Source organism: Mizuhopecten yessoensis, unplaced genomic scaffold, assembly GCF_002113885.1.
Source record: "Mizuhopecten yessoensis strain PY_sf001 unplaced genomic scaffold, ASM211388v2 scaffold9073, whole genome shotgun sequence".
Taxonomy (NCBI): domain Eukaryota; kingdom Metazoa; phylum Mollusca; class Bivalvia; order Pectinida; family Pectinidae; genus Mizuhopecten; species Mizuhopecten yessoensis.
In genome coordinates, this window is record NW_018407865.1 from 361689 (window position 1) to 381933 (window position 20245).

A 20245-nucleotide genomic window follows, 5' to 3' on the forward strand; every position below is an offset into this window, starting at 1 on the left:
GGGAGATAACTCTAAAAACAAATAAGAAATACTATGCCAGGGCTTAAACTTTCATCTGTAACATCTGTGTGACAAGGAGATGGGCTTATTACTGAACAATGTTTTGTTCGCCGTGTTTATAACTCTCCACTAGAATGAATAGTGCGTTCATTTTGAGGCTGTATCTGATGTCACGCGTACCAGGTAAGATGAAAGATTGATATGATATCAGCTTCATCTACAACATGACACATACCACAGGTAACATCATGTGCAAATAAATCACGCAGGTATGTGTACCTGAAAAATGTTGGAATGTGTAAATATACCCAGGGAAAAAAAACCACTACTCTTTTCTTCCCTTGAAAGTACCGACATCAGGAAAAAGCTGTCACGGATTTTTTCGGTATCAACTTTAGGTGTACAGAAACCTAACACACATCATACCCAACACAGACAGCTTGAAGAGTCCAAATGTAGAAATGTCCACATGGGAAAATTTCTAATTTTACAATTATTTTATGATTTAAATAATAAAGATAGAGGCCATATGTCCTTATCTTCAGGTAAAACTCATAAAATTCTGATGGTACAAAAGGTTGTTAGGGTAAAAGTCCTCACACCATAGAATTCGGTCGCCATGACTCCCCTGAGGCGCACTGACCCAACATAATATACAGGTAGGTATTACGGGACCCAGGTAGGTGTTACGAGACCCCAGTAGCGGGCACCAAATTCATCAATATTACACCTGTATGTCAACATTCCTCAAATTCCCTGGTTTGAGAACTAGATGGATGGATGGACTTCCTAGTGACATTTGACACACATTTTTAACTTCAAATAAAAACATTTGGCTCAAATAGCTGGCTTTTAAGCTCATGCTGATAATTTTTAAGTCATTTTTGCATTTTCTGAAAGACAACGTCTTACAAATATCTTAATAACAAATATTGACTATTTTAATTGCATTCAAGAATATCATAAAGCTATGTTTTTATAAACATTATGGTTAATAAAAAGAATTCTGCAGCTGGCATAGCTCAAAGAGAGACAAATTCCACCCCAAACGCCATAAACATGCATGTCAGTTATTTTTAAGATGCAAAATATAACTGAGATTACAACTGATTAAATTCACGTCCTCATCAAAGCTTAGCCTCCAAACATCGTGACATAAAATTTTGAAAATATCAACAATTTTTAAGGATAAGATTTTTTTCACATGTTTCAAATTTGAGATGGTTACTTTCACTTCTCAACCTTTGCTGATATGCTGTCGACTTTAAAGAATTTGACTTGGATAATTAAAGATTTCAGATAAAAATTATCTCATCACATTTCAGTGAATCTATGAAGAAATAATTAAATAAGATAGGAAGAGATAACGTATGCATGTTCTGTTCTGAGGTTTAAAATGGGACAAATATTTCTTGAAAACACATCGGAATAATCATGTCAAAACTAGCATGTTGATTTTGAACTCTTCACTGAACATCAAACATCTATCATTTATCAACAAAAACCGGTCCAACTATATACCGAAGGACACCACAGTGACACATACTCGCTCCGTGTCTACATATTTTGTACAATTTCATGCTTATAACTTGCACTAGACATATTGAATTCATGAATAATATATAACAGACATAAATTGAAAGGTACAGACTGCCTTTTGACAGGGAAGTTGTAGTTGCAAACCATGCACAGCATTTAGATAATGTAACTGTGTCCTTGAACAAGAAATATAACCCCAAATGTACCAATCTACCTAGCTGTATTCATGAGTACCATCATTTTGGGAAGTAAACCTGCAATGGACTGGAATACTAACAAGAGGGAAATTAGCATCTAGGCTCTGATAGACTGGCATGTAGAAATAAGTTTCTTTGATATGGCTCTACAGAATGCAAATCGGATTATTTCTCATGATAGAGAAGAAATAACACAATCAATTGGAGAGTCTATGTGTGTGTCAAGGAGTTTAAGTGGCCCTGTCATTGTTAGGTACATATATAAACACTGAGATAAAAACTATACTTACAATTTAAGTGTTACATCCCTAGGCAAAAACTGCTATCTGTGAAATATAAAGTGTCATACATTGTATTCATAAACAACCAAAGCTTCATTAATCGCAAACTCTTTTATATTTTCTTCCGGGAATATTTACACGCCCAGTTAACGGTTTTAAGAGTCAAGGTCAATGACAGCTAATATTGATTACAATGAGATTTATTCAAATCAGTCTTCAAATATTCATTAATACATGTATGTCTGTACACGATTTTAAACAATCAAACCTTCTTATTCATGACGTACAGCAAAGACAGCATTTGTAACCTACCATTCATCCGATTAACTGATACGAAATCACGTCACAATAACACGCCTATAATAAAGTTTCTCGGTTATAGGAGAATCATGATCTTTTATCATTATATTTTACTTTGAAATCAGTAATTGCATTACAACTTGGAGTTATATTTCTTGGAGTTTTTAAATTCATTTTTCAAAATTAAACGGGTTTTGTAAGTATTTTTTAAACACGTTAAGATTTCACTACAAGGTTTCCCCCCCATGAAAAATATGAGAAGTTGATAAGAATGCATTTAAAAAAAATCGATTTTGTAAATATTTTGTGAATGATTGACAGTTAATTTGACGCATCTTATTGATTAGGATCTCAATGACTGAAATGAGCTCATGAATATTCAACATATACAAAAAGAGCCACTTGATATTCAACAAATTCAGTATTTACAATGAGAAACACTTAAGTTAATGTACGCTGATACATGATAACTTAACTCTGATTAAGAACTTTCTATATATTACTTTTTTATTGAGTCATTGTTTATAACAGACACATTAAGTATTCAGCATTATCTCCCTTAGATCTAGTTTCATGCATATGTAAAGACTAATGAGTGTGACCTTGACTTCGAAATGAAGGTCATGATGGTCTTGAGCATGTCACATACAGAAATGAAATCAATTAATGATAAATTCAATTTCAACTTAAGGATCCCTGTCCCACTGCAATCTGGGCTTTTTTGTTTATACAGTAACTTCCCCTTAATTTCAATTTAGATATTTACTGTAGCACAGTTGGAGCAGGACACTTCCGTACCTAGGTAGTTCAGTCGTTTGGAGTGGAAGCGTAACAATATGAGGTCCAGAGTTTGACTATCGGTCTGGCCATTGAATTTTTTTTTATGACAGAACACCATTTTATTTATTTTACTTTTATGATTTTTTTCATAAAGGTTTAGCAAGGTATGGGTTTCTTTTTAAAACTGATTTATCAAAGCTAGATTCATGCTGTAAAAAACAAGGTTCCAATTTGTAGTTACAGTTTTTGGGAGTGGTACATGGATCCTTAAACTACAAATTGAAAATAACATACAATAACACAATGACATCATTAATTACATAGAGGTCATTGGAAAATGTATACATATCATTGACCAAAACCTGCATGAAGTTTCACCCAGTCAATCCCCTGCCTATAGATCTAAATATCATTCACAAATGACTTTCACATGACAGAGACACAGAAATTTCTACTTCTTCCATTAACTCTTTCCATTTCATCTTTCAGCACTCTAGCTAGTGTTTATCTTCTCAAGGATCCCCAGAAAACACATGTTTATATTCTTATCATGTCCAAACTTTTGGGGATCCTTTTATAAATGTGACATTGCTATCTCCAGTAGAGGAGATGCCTTATCAGACCAGTGTTTGTAGTTTAACCCCTTAATCTGTTACAACCTGTTGATGAGGCAGATCTATCGGTGTAATCAGAGCCCCCTGACTGTGTAAACATTTGTTCTCAATTTCCCCCTACACAGATAGAGGCAGTGGCTGAATAATCTCTCAACAATATTACAGTAGAAAGAGGAAATGCTGAAGGTCTGGTTCCCTTTAAGATATTTTAGAACAAGTTGATATGCTGCAAATTTATCATTAATGATCCATAAGTTCCAAAAAATGTGCAACTTAAGTTTTTTAATTTCTTTGCATTATCCTTTCCTTTTTTTGCATTGAAACAGGTGTTTTTTTTATCAAATAGTTCAAAAAATTGTTTTTCATTTCATTCTTAGAGGTAAATTGTAGTCTTAAAAAAACAAAGCAATTAGGATGTTACAATTATGAATAAGCTTATGTTGTCCTTCAGGCAGGTGAGCTTAATATGTTTCTTTTAGAAAGTGAAATCATTTCATTGCAAAATTTATTTTCAAAGTCCAATCATCCAATTTGATTCACAGTTATATATATTGTAACATTACACAAATGTTCATATCTCCAATGAAAATCTAATTTTTCAATAGACAGAATTCAGTCACATGTATCAAACTTTAATTCTGCTATTCTCCTCACAATGTGGTGGAATTGTCGATATCTCAAACAGTCGTAAATATCACTGACTCTTAAAACATTAATGTTCAAATCTGAAGTGAGGCTTACTATATATAATGATGTCATAGATATTATACCCGCTGATATTTGGTTATATCTTGCAACTAACTCACTAAGAACATTTTCACTGAGAAAATCAATTACTTCTATACAAAGAAATTACCACATAACAACTTTCGTAAATATATATATATATATATACAAAATGGTGATATTTACCATAATTAGTTAAAACAACTTGTATGCACACACAAAACAGTGGTATTTACCGTAACAAAAAAAACATATGTTAACAACCTGTATACATACACAACTTACTAACAGCCGTGAAATAGACATGAAATAATAGTACACAGATTCAAAGTTCACTGGAGATATTACTCTGGAACATGGCCGAGTGCAGGGGGTTAGATAAGTATGACTCACAAACAAAATAATACAGAAATTACCCAAAAATATTACAGAGATGAGCCACAAAGATAATGACCTCTAAAGGGCAAAGGATGCCACAGAGGTCCAATTACCATAGTAACGCATGTGTTACTAGGAATTAAGAGAGATATTTATGACATCACATCTATCTCAAATGTACACAAATTGGCAATGTGTACTTGTTGATAAGCCACAATTCAGTTGTTAGGTCATAAACAAGAGAGAGAAGTATTTTGATCATCCCAGAAGTAACACATAATGAGGGCATTGTCTCTGAAACTCGGCAAACAAAACATTAACTTGATGTACTGTATGTAGTGCAGTTCACATACCAAATTACCTCCAATGATAACACAGTGTTTTACACGAACCTGTGTTTTCGTCAATGAGAATGATTGACATTGTGCTACTTTCTAACACTAAAGGATACTTGAGTCCATCACAGCTATACTTCCTCCCAAACTAGTGGCCATTTGTACAGCTGGGTAGACTTCTATGATAATGAGACTGTTATTTACAAACATTAAAAGTATTAATTCTATAGTACAGGTTTGAACTCTGCACTAAACATCAAGAACAAAAGACATCAAATTCACAAACACTTAATCAGAATCAGAATATTCTATCTTTGAAATAAATCACACCCTCTCAGACCTTTTACTCCTCCCTTTTCTTCCCTGACATCACAACACAACCATTTCAGCATTTGATTGATTTCTTAAGATATCCTGAAATCATGTTTTACTCATTATTTTCCAGTATAAAGATAGCATTTCAAAACCAGATGTTTTAAATAAGTTGTCACACAGACTGCAACTGACGTCCTGTCAATCAAAATGTAATTTTTTAAATTTCTGTAAAGTGTTGAGTGACTTAAATGTTCTTAACCAGACATTTAAAATAAACTGCCCACAGGCTGCAATCGACATCCTGTCCAACACAAGATAATTTGTTTAATTTCTTCAAAGTGTTAAGTGACTTCGATAATTAAAATGAACCAATTATAAGGTCTAGTCTTTGCGTCTGGGCACAGAAGTCCTTTAGTGCACCACCTACCAAGGTTTGAATGTGACATACTATTTCGCTATCTTATCAGTTAAATATATCTAGGCCCAGAATTTTGTGGAAAGTTAAAAAACCATACCACCACATTTCGTTACGTAATCAGAGGGTTGGGCACTCTAGCATTTATTTCAGAAACACCATAAAAGATATTTTCTGAAAAGCGCCTAAGACCAAGTTTTTTTTAAGCTTTGAAAGCTTATAATTCAAATTTCAAATATATGTGTGTATATATATATATATATATGAAAATTCTATGTAGACATATTAAGGTTTCACAAATGTCTTCTTTAGACAGCGATTCTTAACCAAACAAGCTAGACTGGCCCCCGTCTCTAGAATATTATATAGGTATTAAATTAATAAAAAAAAAAAAAACTCTAATAATTTTAATCACTTCTGATGTCTGATCCAAGTTCTAAACTAGGGGGAGATAAGCTAGTAGTAAAATTCAATTGAGAAATTCTTCATAAAAATTTAGGGGCTGGTAGCCAGTCTACATACAGACAAGCATACTTCTACAGTTCTAGAAGAAGAAAGCTGTGCATGTTTTAAAGAGAAAAAATCTAAATAAATTTGTCTTACTGTAGTATTTGAAATTGTACTGTCTTGTCACCATGTTCAATACAAATAAATCTTCTTGTATCAGGTATCATATGTTTTACTTCCCAGCATATACACATAAACAGCTTTGTGGACTACAGTATTACATCAACAAATTCTGACTCCATGCAGATACTTCATAGACACTGTTTTCTTCTAAAACATTTCAAAACATTTTCCCTGAATGAGGAATTTGTTACAGAAAAAATAGCATTTCGCATATCAACACAAGGTTTTTTATTCTTAGTTTGATGAACATGTTTACTTTTCCATCATCCCTGACCCTGATGCGTGAAATATGTAAGATATACCCACACAACAGGTGTTTATAACGCCACTTTCAATATTGTTCCAAGATTTTATCAGATCTGTTATTTAGTTTTTCTAATGAAAGAGAGCTTGTAGAATCTCCAAGATTACATACAAACCAGGAAATGGACTACGATATCATCTGTAACCTTTGGGGAGAAAAATCCAGAAAAAAAACAAACACCTCTTGAGAAAAATCTCTGGTACTGTGTAAGGCCATGACAGTCAAAGTGTTGGTAACAAATTACAGAAACAGAGTAAGCAGCCCAGATATTACTTCGTCTTTTAGAAATTGTTACCTTTACAATTGTTTATGGGGAAATCTTTCATATTGAAGCCCAGTTTGCTCCTGTTTTCCTCTGTAGTTTTTTCTCTTATATAGAAATGGCTTTGTCAATGTGTTCAAAGCAGTGGACATCAATTACAAATCTATGCTTCCACTCAGGCATTGGTGGAAATGGGACTATTAACTGCAAAGTCTACCCAATCTTTTGTTTTTTTGAATTTTCACATTGTTCTTTATAAAACTGAGTGAAAAAATAGTCTAAAAACTCACAGGCAATGGGCCCCAAATTTATAATAAGGACCAATCCTGAAATCCTTTACAATCAGGAAACCTGTGCTTGTTACATAATTAGTATGTAATTAGTATGTATACTGTATAAAATATCCATGTAACAATGTTTTGTCCACTTTAGACAGGTACAACTGTATACATGTGGTTATGGGATGCAATTACTTTGTTGGCGATTCAAATCTCCAAAACAGAAAAAATCTGTGCAAGTGTCACGTACAGGAGAAATACAATGGCCAGACCAAGGTTTGAACTCCGGACCTTCTGAACTCCAGACGGCCGCTCTACCAATTGAGCTACTTGGTCGCCGACAATCGACCCAATCCAGTTCTGCTACACAAGAATCTTGTTTTAAAGGGGACAGAAAGGCTCTGGCAGTTTCGTTTCCAGGGGGTTTCCTGAAGCCCATGAAATCCCTTGGAGTCTGGAACTGCTCAAGTACAGATTGAAAAGTATATACCCGGTAGCATGATTACATGAACACAATTCTTATAATCCTTACTCCAAAGTATAAGAACTTACCCTTTCCTTGATGTAGGCCTGCTTTAATCGCCATACAGATCAACCATTAAGAAACAGACTTACAATCAATGAAGTGTGTAACTTGTTGATCTAACAAACACCTGTCTACATACCTTCAGCATACCTTGACTAACGAGAAAGAATCTCCAGCCAGGTATTATGCGGGTTACAGGTATTGATTACAAATTAAGGCAGCAAGAAGCTAGTGTTTGATTGACGGGACAAAATACCTGCCAAGGTAATCAAATATTAATCAACCTGTTTGGCCTTTAGAGCTGGTATGATTTTGTGGGTCACTGAATATATTTTATTTGAGCAATGCAAAGTGATTAATGAAATATAACTATTTATATAACTAATTATTTTAAATGGTCTGGAAAACTTTAGGGTCAGCTAAAACTAATAAGTAGCTGTTAGAAGAAAATGGGAGTTATAAGAAGGGGTCAGAAGAAAATGAATTATAGAATATGAGTCTGTTTGAAAACAAGAGGATCAGAAAAGATGGTGGGGAAAGGGGGGTTGTACAGGACCATGGACTTTGGGTTAAAGGATGGGAGATATGTGCAATTGGAAATTGAAAGGATGGGCATTAGTGGGGAAGGGGGGATTAAGGTGAAGTGGTTGGTTATCTATATAGGAGAGGATGTGGTTGAGGGTTGGAAATGTTGAGATAAAGGATCACGAGAGGGAACAAACCAAGTGATGGAATGAATCAATATGGACAATTGGGATAGACATGGGACCTGAAATATATAGTCTCATTCGAATTCCATGACAGATGCTGAAGAGATCTATCAATATTTTAAATCTCTCTAAGAAAGATTTTCCGAAAAGAATGATAATTGAAGATTAGTTACAGATGAAAATTAACTCTATAAAATCTGTCTTGTCCCATTATTCTGCTGTATACTTACTAGAATACAGTGTCTTATACACAAGTATACTTACCCTCTTGGCAAACACCAGCTAAAATACACATCCCTCCACTGTAGGCCTGACCACACAATAGACCAAGTGTAACTATTAGACATCTGGTAATTCACTTTTTCCTTTGGTTTTCACACTGGCCAATAAATTATAAAGGACCCTGTTCCCACCAGGAAATACTTTCATTATGTGTATACGTATGTACTGCAGTCTGAGTAAGACCCTAAACCCACCACTACTATCAGATTTCCTCAATCACTGTGAAGTGAGTGATTGAAATCATATATTATACTCCCCAGGAAGACAAATCGTGCTGGTTTGAAAAATCACTGGTTTTGACATATCAGTTTCTAAATAAGTACAAGTGTAAACTTTCCTGACCAAGTAACAAATCATGTTTACTAAAACTAACCAACCGTTATATAGCCGTCCATTCTGACATATAAGTAAAGGTCAGTTCACGAAATGGACACGTGTAAAACTGTAACTCTATCTAGAATCTTAATTCAGAGAGATTCAATTTAAATACTGGAGTTTCCATTTCAAATATTTGAGATTTGAGTCTAAAATACTTTCATTTAGTGAGACCTAGTCAAGATTTGGACTCACCCTGACGCAGATCTAGGTGAAATCCTACCTTTGAAACAGAAACAATAAACCCCAAAATGTTTTAATCATATAAGAACGCACATGACTATTGAAAAAAAAAGTTATGCAAAAAATACGACATGCGTATATATAAAATACACAACACAATAGCCACAAGATAAATCAACAATAAAATATGTTTATGAATCAGTGTCGGTATATATAACTACCAATCTACTCTATGTAGATCAGTTATATAGCTGTGATTTATAGACATTTAATATTAAACCCAATGCAGCATCAATTTGAGTCAAAAATAATTTTCCCAGCTGGTGTACATATATATGTAAGATAATATAAACCCTGATGAATATTTATGTACATACCTTGCATAAATGTAAATGCATCAATATTGATTTATTCCAGTAGAATTGAAACAGAAATTCTGTTTAAAATGATGTAAATCCCGAGGTTGATTTTAATGTTGAGGAATATTTCAGGATGAAATGCAAGAGTACATATATAGCTATATGTTGTTATAAACCCAAGTCTTCATTCACTAACATCATCACCAGTGACCCTGTGGGATGATATATACACCCTGAGAGGAGTACTCTACTGGTGTCACGTCCATTGCAATGAAATCAACAAGTACATGAAACTGACAAGCGTAACCATCCCCAACTATGACATCACACTCAGTATTACCCCAGGCCCCCATACACACAGCTGTCACGACCCTTCACCATAACAAAGAAACGTTATATACCCCTATCATAGCGCAAGGTAAACAAATGCACTTTTACTGCTTCAGTTGTTATTGTCGAGAGCAAAAGATAGCAGATCAGGCAGTTGTTGGATTACATATTTATGTCAAGAGTCTTAATTCATTTTAAATCAGATTAGGGAAAGTGTTATTTATTTTTATACAAATGACATGATCAGAGATATTTCTATTGCTACAAATTAAAAAGGGAAAATGTTTATTCATATCCGATGAGGATAAACAAGCTACAGGTGGTTTTCCATAAACAGTAATATTTTCTCACCTGTAACAGATAGTCTATTACAAATTAACCTATTTCTCACCTGCAGAAGATCTTCAAGTTCAACAGTCTTGGAACGGAACCTCTTTATACTTTCCAGTTATCAAATAAAAAACTGTGGTTTCACGAAGCAGTGTTGCTAACACATCCTAAATCCACAAGGAATACAAACAATTTGAAATCCAGGTAAAGTACAAATTTAAAGGATTTCATCTATTATCCTATATGAAACAAACATTTCCTTTGGACTTGCTGGAGTCAATCTTCCTGATGGAAACTAAAACACTGAAAGTTGGACACAAAGGATCTATTAAAATGTCACATTCATCTCAGCAATACTCCCTGTTGATTACAACAAAAACAGGAACAAGTAAATAATCCTTCAATCTGAAACCTATCTTACTGTACTCAATACAAGATAGGAGGGAAGGAATCAAATGAAACACTGCTCTGAGGCTGAGAAGCTGCTACGCTGAAGTTACACAGCCACTGTGTTGAGAGATGAGGTGGCTTCAATGTGTTTAGCACTGTATCATCAGCCCCCAAGTTTCAGTCTCAGCAGCTATGAACCATACCTACATTACAAGCCTATACATGTTAGCCTTCCGCTTACAGTTAACTCATTGTGTTCTGTTCAACATTCTTAACATTTTACAGAATTAAGGAAAAAAATTATTATGACGAAGAAGCGTCTTTAACTTATCAATACATGCATTTTTTTAAAATATTTTACCAAATATCAATTTTCTCACTATTTTTTTTAAAGACGTGTGGTAAATGCCTTAAAATGCTTACCCAACAGTACCTTATTTTTCCTTTGTCAAAAACCTGTTCTACTGGGGTTTTGTTTAGAGGTATGTTTCTTTTAATACATAAATATAAAATAAACCCAAAATAAAAATATTTAAGATTTAAATAAACATTTCCCACATGTTTTTACATTTTCACAAAGGTTTATACAACATCGTCAACTTAAAACTCACTGTAGAAAATATTTTGCGCCAATATAAATCGGTAAATAACATTTTTGGTTGGAGCAGGAGAACAAATTATAGCAGGTAGTTTTAAAACACAATAAACAATTCTTTTGCAGCCGAGCTGTAGCTTTTTAACAAACGCCTACTATGAATCTATATAATATCAGGCACATGCACAACAAACAACCACTATGCCCGTCACAAACAAACACATCAAACAATGGGGCTTTATAACAGAAGTGTCTGCTCCGACAATGATATATACATAAATATTAAACACCACAATAGAGCAATGAATAAAACAAATAAACATTGACAGACAAACAGGGACAAAGGAGAGGAAACATATCATTTCTGATGCCAAGAACAGATCAAAAGTTAAGAGAAATAAAACAAACAATTTGGCAGACAAGCTATTGTGTGTAGACTGACCCTACCATATTTTACTGGCTTTAAACACTAATGAGTTCTAGAGGCCAATTTACTTCAGATTTCTTTTTTATGTTTGTTACTGCAGGTGACAATTGCTGTTTGGGACAAATTGCTTTGTAACTCTTTATTACAAATTTAATCAATAATACGGATTCAAAAATCAGTAAACGAGTTTAAGATTTTTATCTAGAATACCCATTCGATGCCCCTGGGCTTATAAGACGAAATATATGTCGGCTTATATCGAGGAGATCCAATAATTGATGACCGATAATGCTTTATATCCATTTGAGTGATTACGAATTCCAAAGCGAGTTGGTTACGTAAACTGAAGTATTTACCTACAAGAATGGAAATAAAGAGTTGAACATTCTCTTTCTCCCATAACCTGGAAATAAAATTGCATAAAGTTACTTCACTTCACACTTTGAAATTATCCAAAAATAAATTGAGGACTGAAAGTGATGAATCCTGTAGCCGTTATTGGAGAAATGTATCTATTTCCATGGTTTTTAGTGGTTTATTTACATGCAATTAATTCTATCCATTTGCAGTTGTACCTGTTATACAGTAGAACACTCATCAGTTTATATACTTATACACGTGTAATCATTTCAGGAGTATAATTATTTCCAGACAAACTTACGCCTCCTTGGATCCCAGACGTTTTGATTTGTCTATACAGATGAACCTTGTTACTTCGGGCACTACATCTCAAACGAAAAATCTGGCAGATATATTTTTTGGAATTAATGAAGTATAATTATTGCTTAACATGGGAACTGGGAACAATTTTCAAGATTGCAGATACATCTTTAGAAATTATTAAAGCATAATAATTCTTATACATGAATATACATGGGAAACTGGTTTCAAACTTGGAGATTTTAATAATGGAGAGTCCAAGCCAATTTGAACGAAACTACATGTAAGTGATCATTAATTGTTGATATATTTTACCTGCCCTGTCGGCAGACTTCCGTTTTTTTCACTTTCAGTTTTCACATTTAAAATTAGCAGAATTCACTTCTTTTTGCTTTTTAATTGCTTTATTTCAATGAATTCACTTTATAGAACATCTTCCACTATGTCAACTTCCACTATTATTTTGTCAAATAAGGACCATTTATACATGTCAACTGACCAGATTTCACATAAGATATTTCCACTGATAATTTTGTTTTCTGGTTTTTACATTCAAAATCATTGAAGTTTAGCACCCGGCAAAGACTAAGGCAAACTTTAGAAATATTTCCCTCGGGTTGATATTTCTGTCGTCATCACACAGGAATGATTGATTATTTTATGAAACAAAATTGATTACCTTACCTGGGTTATACGTTGCATACAGTGATGACGTTGCATACAGTGATGACGTTGCATACAGTGATGACGTTGCATACAGTGATGACGTTGCATACAGTGATGACGTTGCATACAGTGATGACGTTGCATACAGTGATGACGTTGCATACAGTGATGACGTTGCATACAGTGATGACGTTGCATACAGTGATGACGTTGCATACAGTGATGACGTTGCATACAGTGATGACGTTGCATACAGTGATGACGTTGCATACAGTGATGACGTGATGGTGAGCACGGTTTCAGAACAATAGCCTGTGTGAGCTGTCTTACCTAGGTAGGTAAAGACAGGTTTATCTTTTACCTAGCAAAAATGGGAATGCACCTGTTTAGGTGTGGGAGAAAGTCCAACGCAGCACCAAGAGAAACACATTTCTGCTGTCTCACGTGACAACAACACTAGCTGTTTTGACTAGCAAAGATATATTTGGAGTTCTAATGATGTAAAGTCACAGTAAGACATTAAGTTCTTCTTGTTTGGATTCACAAAATGTTATTCCCACCATGATCAGATATTACAATGTCAATATCTGAGCCATGACCTGTATTTGTGGGTTCAGTGTTCAGATTTAACTAGTTGCAGCTCACTTAAGTCATGTGATACAGCCAAAAAGTCAAATGTTAACACTCCCAAATTATAAACATCATGGGGAAAATGAGATTTGTGATTAATCTATCATTGGAACAAGAAAATGGACTTAAGCACAAAAACTGAGTTTGATCATGAGAACTGTTTCGTGAATACAAGCTCTGATGTGGGACTTTCAGGGGTAATTGACTGGTATGATCATTGTGAGTGCTATTCAGAAAGATTCAAATTTTGCTGTTTAATTTCTCTCTTATGAAAAATATGAAACACTGGCTACTAGCTAGGATGTCAAATACCTAGTTGTTTGCTCATAGAAATACTTCATTTTCCCCAGCAATTCGAAAAAGGTTATCAGAAACACTGGCTTCGACCACGCATGACTTTAAATCAACATTAACTCACTGTTTACAATTCTACAGAAAATTCTAAGAAATCATATGGTTTGAATATCAAATATATCGTCATTTTTTTTACAAAGGTTACAAGATCTATACAATATCCCTTCAGTGCCGATCACATTGCAAGTTGTCTGTCATGTCGGGTGTTAAACATGCACCTACCACACCACTTGAAGCTGTAGATTACCTAGCAGACTTCATTGGGCTGTTTCACATCCTCCATGATAGATCATTGTTCTTAATCTTCTGTGTTATATAACCTCTATATGATAATATAAGCTTTACAATGACTTATGGAGGCGGTTGTACAAATTTTGTCCGACATTTCCTCCTGAACCATTAGTTTTCTCCCTATCTTGTACCAACATTTCCTAGTATTCATTTATCATCAAAGCCACTGACTGCACCTCATTTTCACCTGGGGGTTAATTACATTACCTGTTGGTCCATCACCTTACCTGACAGGTATGTTAATGACTTCCTACCTGACATAAGCACCTATCCGCCACCATGACTGGCAGATATTGACGCTGCCTGGTCACACAAGTATATCATGAACTTTTATCCAATTAAAAAGAATCTTCCTTAATTTCAAGAGTTTTTCCAAATTAGATACCCTAGTCACATATTTTAGACGGGTGCATTTTTTTCATGTTTTGAAATTAAATGCAATAGTCACATGTGACTTCTGATACGAAGTCATACACATGTCACAAAACCTGTAATGAACAATATGCAACATGATAATAATGTTCATATATATAATTACATTACATGGAGGATATTAGCCTGAGTATGAACTCATTGTGATTTAAGCCAAATGAGTGAGTGGGACCTCAAATATTAGTCAAGGAAATTTCTTTTCGTAAAACTTTTCACCCTGATCCATGCCAGTGAGGTACTGGCTAAAAATTTTCACACATGGCCTTAAGGTTCTTTAGAAGAAGATTCCTTGTAACCTTAAACATGGGCCAATGAAATTTCTGTTAGCACATTTTGAAGCATTCAATGCCAGCAAGCTTTTGGCCAAATATCGATGACAATAGGCTTTTCAGTTTTCAGAAGAAATAGTTAATGTAGAGATGGAAACAAGTGAGCGATACTTGTGTTTTGATAAATAAATGATTTGGAGGAATGATAGGAAATATCCATTGTTTCAATTTTTAGCAAAATTTATGGCTCAACATTTTGTGTTTTTTTACATTTTATCTTACAAATAGAATTATACAATGTACAATATTTTGTATCCAATTTTTCATTTCAGAGTTATTTTATATATTATAGCAGAAAGAAACAGAAGTTGGAGTTAGGAAGATAGAAATAACTTTACAACAAAAACTGGTTTGGCCTTAATGTGATCATATTTGAAATTTCAATGTAGTTCTTAAAATAAGGACCACAGTTTAAAAAAAAACAAAAAAATATTTAACTTCTGTATTTCAATCTCCTACAAATATCAAATCATTGCCCTAAATCTTTTATCAGACTTCAACATTACATGAAATTTATTTTAATTTCCGGTTTCCATCTTTATTTAGGTCAAACCTATATAATTTTTATAAGTATCAGTATTATCAACGAGTAGTAAAAATGCTATCAAGTATATCAGATTCTTTCAGTAATTGCATATGAAATTTAACCTGGAAGTTTCATCAAATTCCTACCTTAAACAGCATCTGTTTGTAATTAAATATGAACCACTATGTGAATAAAAGTACATCTGTGATACAAACAGTTAAAGGAAATAAATACAGTCAATGATAAATATTTAACGGTTAAAACGTAGTCAATTGTAAATACTTTATGGTTTATATGTAGTCTATGGTAAAATCTTAATGATAGGTATATTGTCAATGTTAAATACTTACTGGTTTAAACATGGTCAATCGTTGATCATTACCAATAGATGATAAATAGTCAATGGTAAAATATGGTAAAGAGATGGGACTCTCCGAAAAGCAAAAGGAATCGATACCTGTTATAGACTGGGAATTTTAATTTCTAGGTCACACACGGTAAGCAATGAAAAGAACCTCCTTTCAATTAATTCAATTGACTGCGTTTATTTTATGAGCTCTAAATTCAGAATACTAAATACACTTCCTAATAATGATTTTATCTTTGTAATTAGCTCATTACCAATTTAATTCACACCTGTTGACCTGTAAACCTGTCAAAGGTAAAGCATACTTAACATTAAAGCAGATCTTTGCCAATCAGAGATGACAACCCAACACTTACTGACAGCCAATTGTGTTTTATCCCAAAATCCCTTCAAATATTTCCAATTTGGAATGAACTTCCTTCTGGTCAGTAAAAACAACAGCCCCTAGCATCAACAAACAGAGGTTAATTCAGTGCATGTAACTGTAATGTTATGTAAATATGTAAATAAGATAGGTGTAAATAAGGTGTATGATTTCCTGTACTGGTACTTGTTATGTAATGTAACCCCCATTAAGCTGACATGTTTGCATGTGTACACAAACAACAAATTTGCTCTCTCTGTATACATGCTTTACAAAGCCTGGTTATTTTTTTTGTCATTTTTGGAATAATATTTATCTAATGTTATATCATCAAAACTGACTCGGATGCTGTCAGGATCACATTTTTGTTCTCACCTTGTTTGGTAGATTTTTAAACAGAATTTAAATACTTCAAAGATTGTAAAAGGTCAAGGATCATGTATAATATCAAATAGTTTTAGGGGAAAACATTGTTGACTCAATCAAGTAAACTCCACTGTTTGTTTCTAGTGAAACAAATCAGTTGTGTTTCAACTTGGATATACACATTTTGTTTATGAGTTTCATTGATTCAAGCAAAAAACTACTCGATTCAAGTGCAAAACTACTTTCACGTTTTACAGATTTCTTTATGGCAATGACAGAAATTCAGATTTGAAATTTTGAGCTTCATCTACAATGAAGTGTAAACAATACAAGGGAATCTTCTGTAAACTATTTATATCCACTTTAGTTTACAGAAGATTATTCCTAAAATATAACTTTCAACTTTTGTATATATACAACTTACCAAATTGATTGGCATGGTGCTGCATGCAATGACATTTTAGATAATTCTCATTCTGTTTGCTTACGACAGCTAAGACGTCCTAAGAATGCATTTCAATGATATGGTAACAGTGTTTGTAAATATTTCACACATGTCAAGGATCAGAGGAGTACCTGCATGTCGGACTCAAGGAGACACTTGTTACGGAGCATGTGTATTGCGTGTGCTAGTTACGGGGTGATGTAATAACTACAGAAACTGTTTACATAAGTTCTGTCAATACATCGGAGATGCTTATACCCCTTCAAGGTTAAAAATTGTAAACAAGTGTTTTTTTCACCCTGCTTGGTTTTTGCCTTGAGGCGTTTCAAAATTTATTTTAAGTCAACTTTCCTTTAAGGAGTTTCCACCCTTCGTAATACACATGTTTTTCTTGTCGTATTTTCGTGTCGTCATTTCCGTATTGCGTATCGGGCATTCCATTACCGTAGTGTAAATTATAGTAACACCGGGTAAACAATAGTACACGTGCGTGACGTGATATGTCAACACCCGATATCTAGACTTAACTTGGAAATGTGTAATCACACGTACTTCAGAAATAAAGCTTATGATACAAAGACATTAATTAACTCACGGGAAAACACTGACATACGATCAGACGACTTCAAGAAGGTCGTATATGAGGCGCCTGGAATGCAGACTGATGTGTTTTGTTTACCGACCTCACCTGTACGTATCACGTGCTAACAGTAGTTCACAAGCGCTTGGTCGCTACGACTTTTGTTGTCGAGCGAGTTACGCTCTGTCAGATAAATCGGTTCACAAATGCAATTACAATAACTCTGTGAAAATAGTGGTTTGTAAAATATCAAGATCCCTATAAAATGCAAGTGCATATGTGCGTGCACGTAATAACGGCATACCATGCGATAGCCTATGGTTACATATGTACCTGACATGTTAATATATCATGCGTAAGCAGGCTATGGAATGATGTCCAAAGTGTACATGATTGAGAGTAATTTTGTTCCATAAAAGAACAGTAAATTGACAAATAAATATAGTAATTTAATTTATTTCCGTCGTTTTTGGTATATTAAATAAAATAAGTGTCATTGTATAAATTCTATCCCTCTGCAAAAAGTTCCCATTTTTTTCAAGTTAGACAACTCTCATCAGGATCAATTAATTGTATAATGTAAAATAAATTAATTATAAAGACTTTGTGTGTATTTGGTTCAATTTTTCACTCTTTTTGTATGTAACTATGTGTCCTGTTTGATTTTGGTTTGTATTTAGTAACTTTTATCCATATGGTTTCAATAAAAAAACGCTTTTGTAACATGTTGTAGATATTTTATGATAATAAAATATTTGTAGGGTTGATTAGCAATGTTTCTTTTCATTATTTTATTGTTGTAATAGTTTTGAACAATGCCACACGCTCAAAAAATGTGAAAGTGTTGAATTTGTCAAAAAATCAATTTTTCGGTATTTTTTACAAATAAATCCCCAGTTTATCGGAATGCTTAGATTTTCATAAAATCATCTCTCCATAGTGACATAACCATCATGTGAAACTTTCATTGAATTCTGCTGGCTAATTGCGAAAGGGTGGAGCCTCCTTAAGTTGGCAAATGCATTTCTTCGGCAGATATGTTTAGAAAGACTTCATGATAAAAAACAAGGTGAATCTGTCAACTTATTGTACAGTTTACTTACATTACATCCTACTACCCCACAAACTGTTTTCTCTTACGCTAAATTGGCAAAGAGTAAAAGGGTAAAATATGGCAAACATTTTTTTCATTTACTGTATATTAATTAAAGGTTTCAAAGCAAGTCGACTGTGATTTCCATATTTTTCACTGACATGATTATATTTTTATCACTTTTGACTTGTCCAATTCCAGTTCTGGATGTCATTTTGAATTAATGTTTCTTCCTGACTAAGCAATTTCACCAGATTTTGTCACAATTCGAATGACAAGTCAGTCACAAACACTTCAGGCAATGAAACCCATCATTGGTTACCTTGTTCATAATCTAGAATTATTGGTCAATATTTTGGTCATGTCACTGAGCTTTAAACCTGCTCGGTCTCCATGTGAGGGGAGAAAAACAACAAAAAACGGCTTCCACAAGAATTATTTTTCGATAAATTAAATGTCTAGCCTTTTGGCACATATTTGAGAGAGGGATTCACTCCAGTATGTGGTCTGATAAAGAGATGATCTTGGCTAGAAGTCATACTACATCCATGTAGTGTAAACTAGCAGTCAACTGTGAATGGTAAAATCGTTTTATGTATTTCTTTCCAAAGAAAGTCAGCCTCGTTTGTACTGAAGCTGTAGTCATTCAAGACTATTGTTCTTAGTTCAGTGAAAACAGAAGTTCCCACACAGAATTAACTGATAAACATTTATCTGTGTATACAGAGTCAAACGTCTAATACAGACAAATCTGCCAATATACCTCTTTGCAGGAATCAGCATTTCTTGGACTTTGTACTATATAAATATATATTTCATCCATATTCATGTTCTGATCCATAGTTATGTAACAGAGTTTGGAAAAATTGTAAATGATTGCAGAACAGGATTCAAACATGCATTGCTACAATTAGCTGCACGGATGCTCTACCAATTAATTATATAAGTGATCTGCATCCCTAGCCTGTCAACCTGGAGTCAATTTATACCTCAGTCCCCTTTCAATCAATATTTACCTGAAGACACCTGAGATGCCATAACACTGTCTGTGGGTGTGGCATCAAATTAATGTGATGGAGAGGAAAACTGAACTTGACCACACAGGAATATTACGCTGGGACAAAACGAAGACTAACGCATCGCCAACTAGGGGTGTTTGTTTAGGCACCTAGGCACTTTTACTTGCACATCTTCAATTTTGAAGCAACCTCTACACTATTTTAACCCACAATTGCATGCAATGAACAGCCATTACCTGTTGATCAAGACTCTAACTAGTAA

At 34.0% G+C, this 20245-nt stretch overlaps 1 protein-coding gene across 1 annotated transcript in view; it reads right to left on the bottom strand.

Annotated features, from left to right (window-relative positions):
* The window catches only part of LOC110457291, a 47216-nt gene extending 38131 nt beyond the window's left edge, over positions 1–9085 (bottom strand). Inside the window, exons 1-2 of the mRNA XM_021508496.1 lie at positions 8855–9085; positions 2027–2062 (exon numbers count right to left, since the gene is read on the bottom strand). The gene's annotated coding sequence lies outside the window, so the exon portion shown is untranslated. The remainder of the gene's footprint in view (positions 1–2026; positions 2063–8854) is intronic.
* Between the last annotated feature and the right edge of the window lie 11160 nt (positions 9086–20245).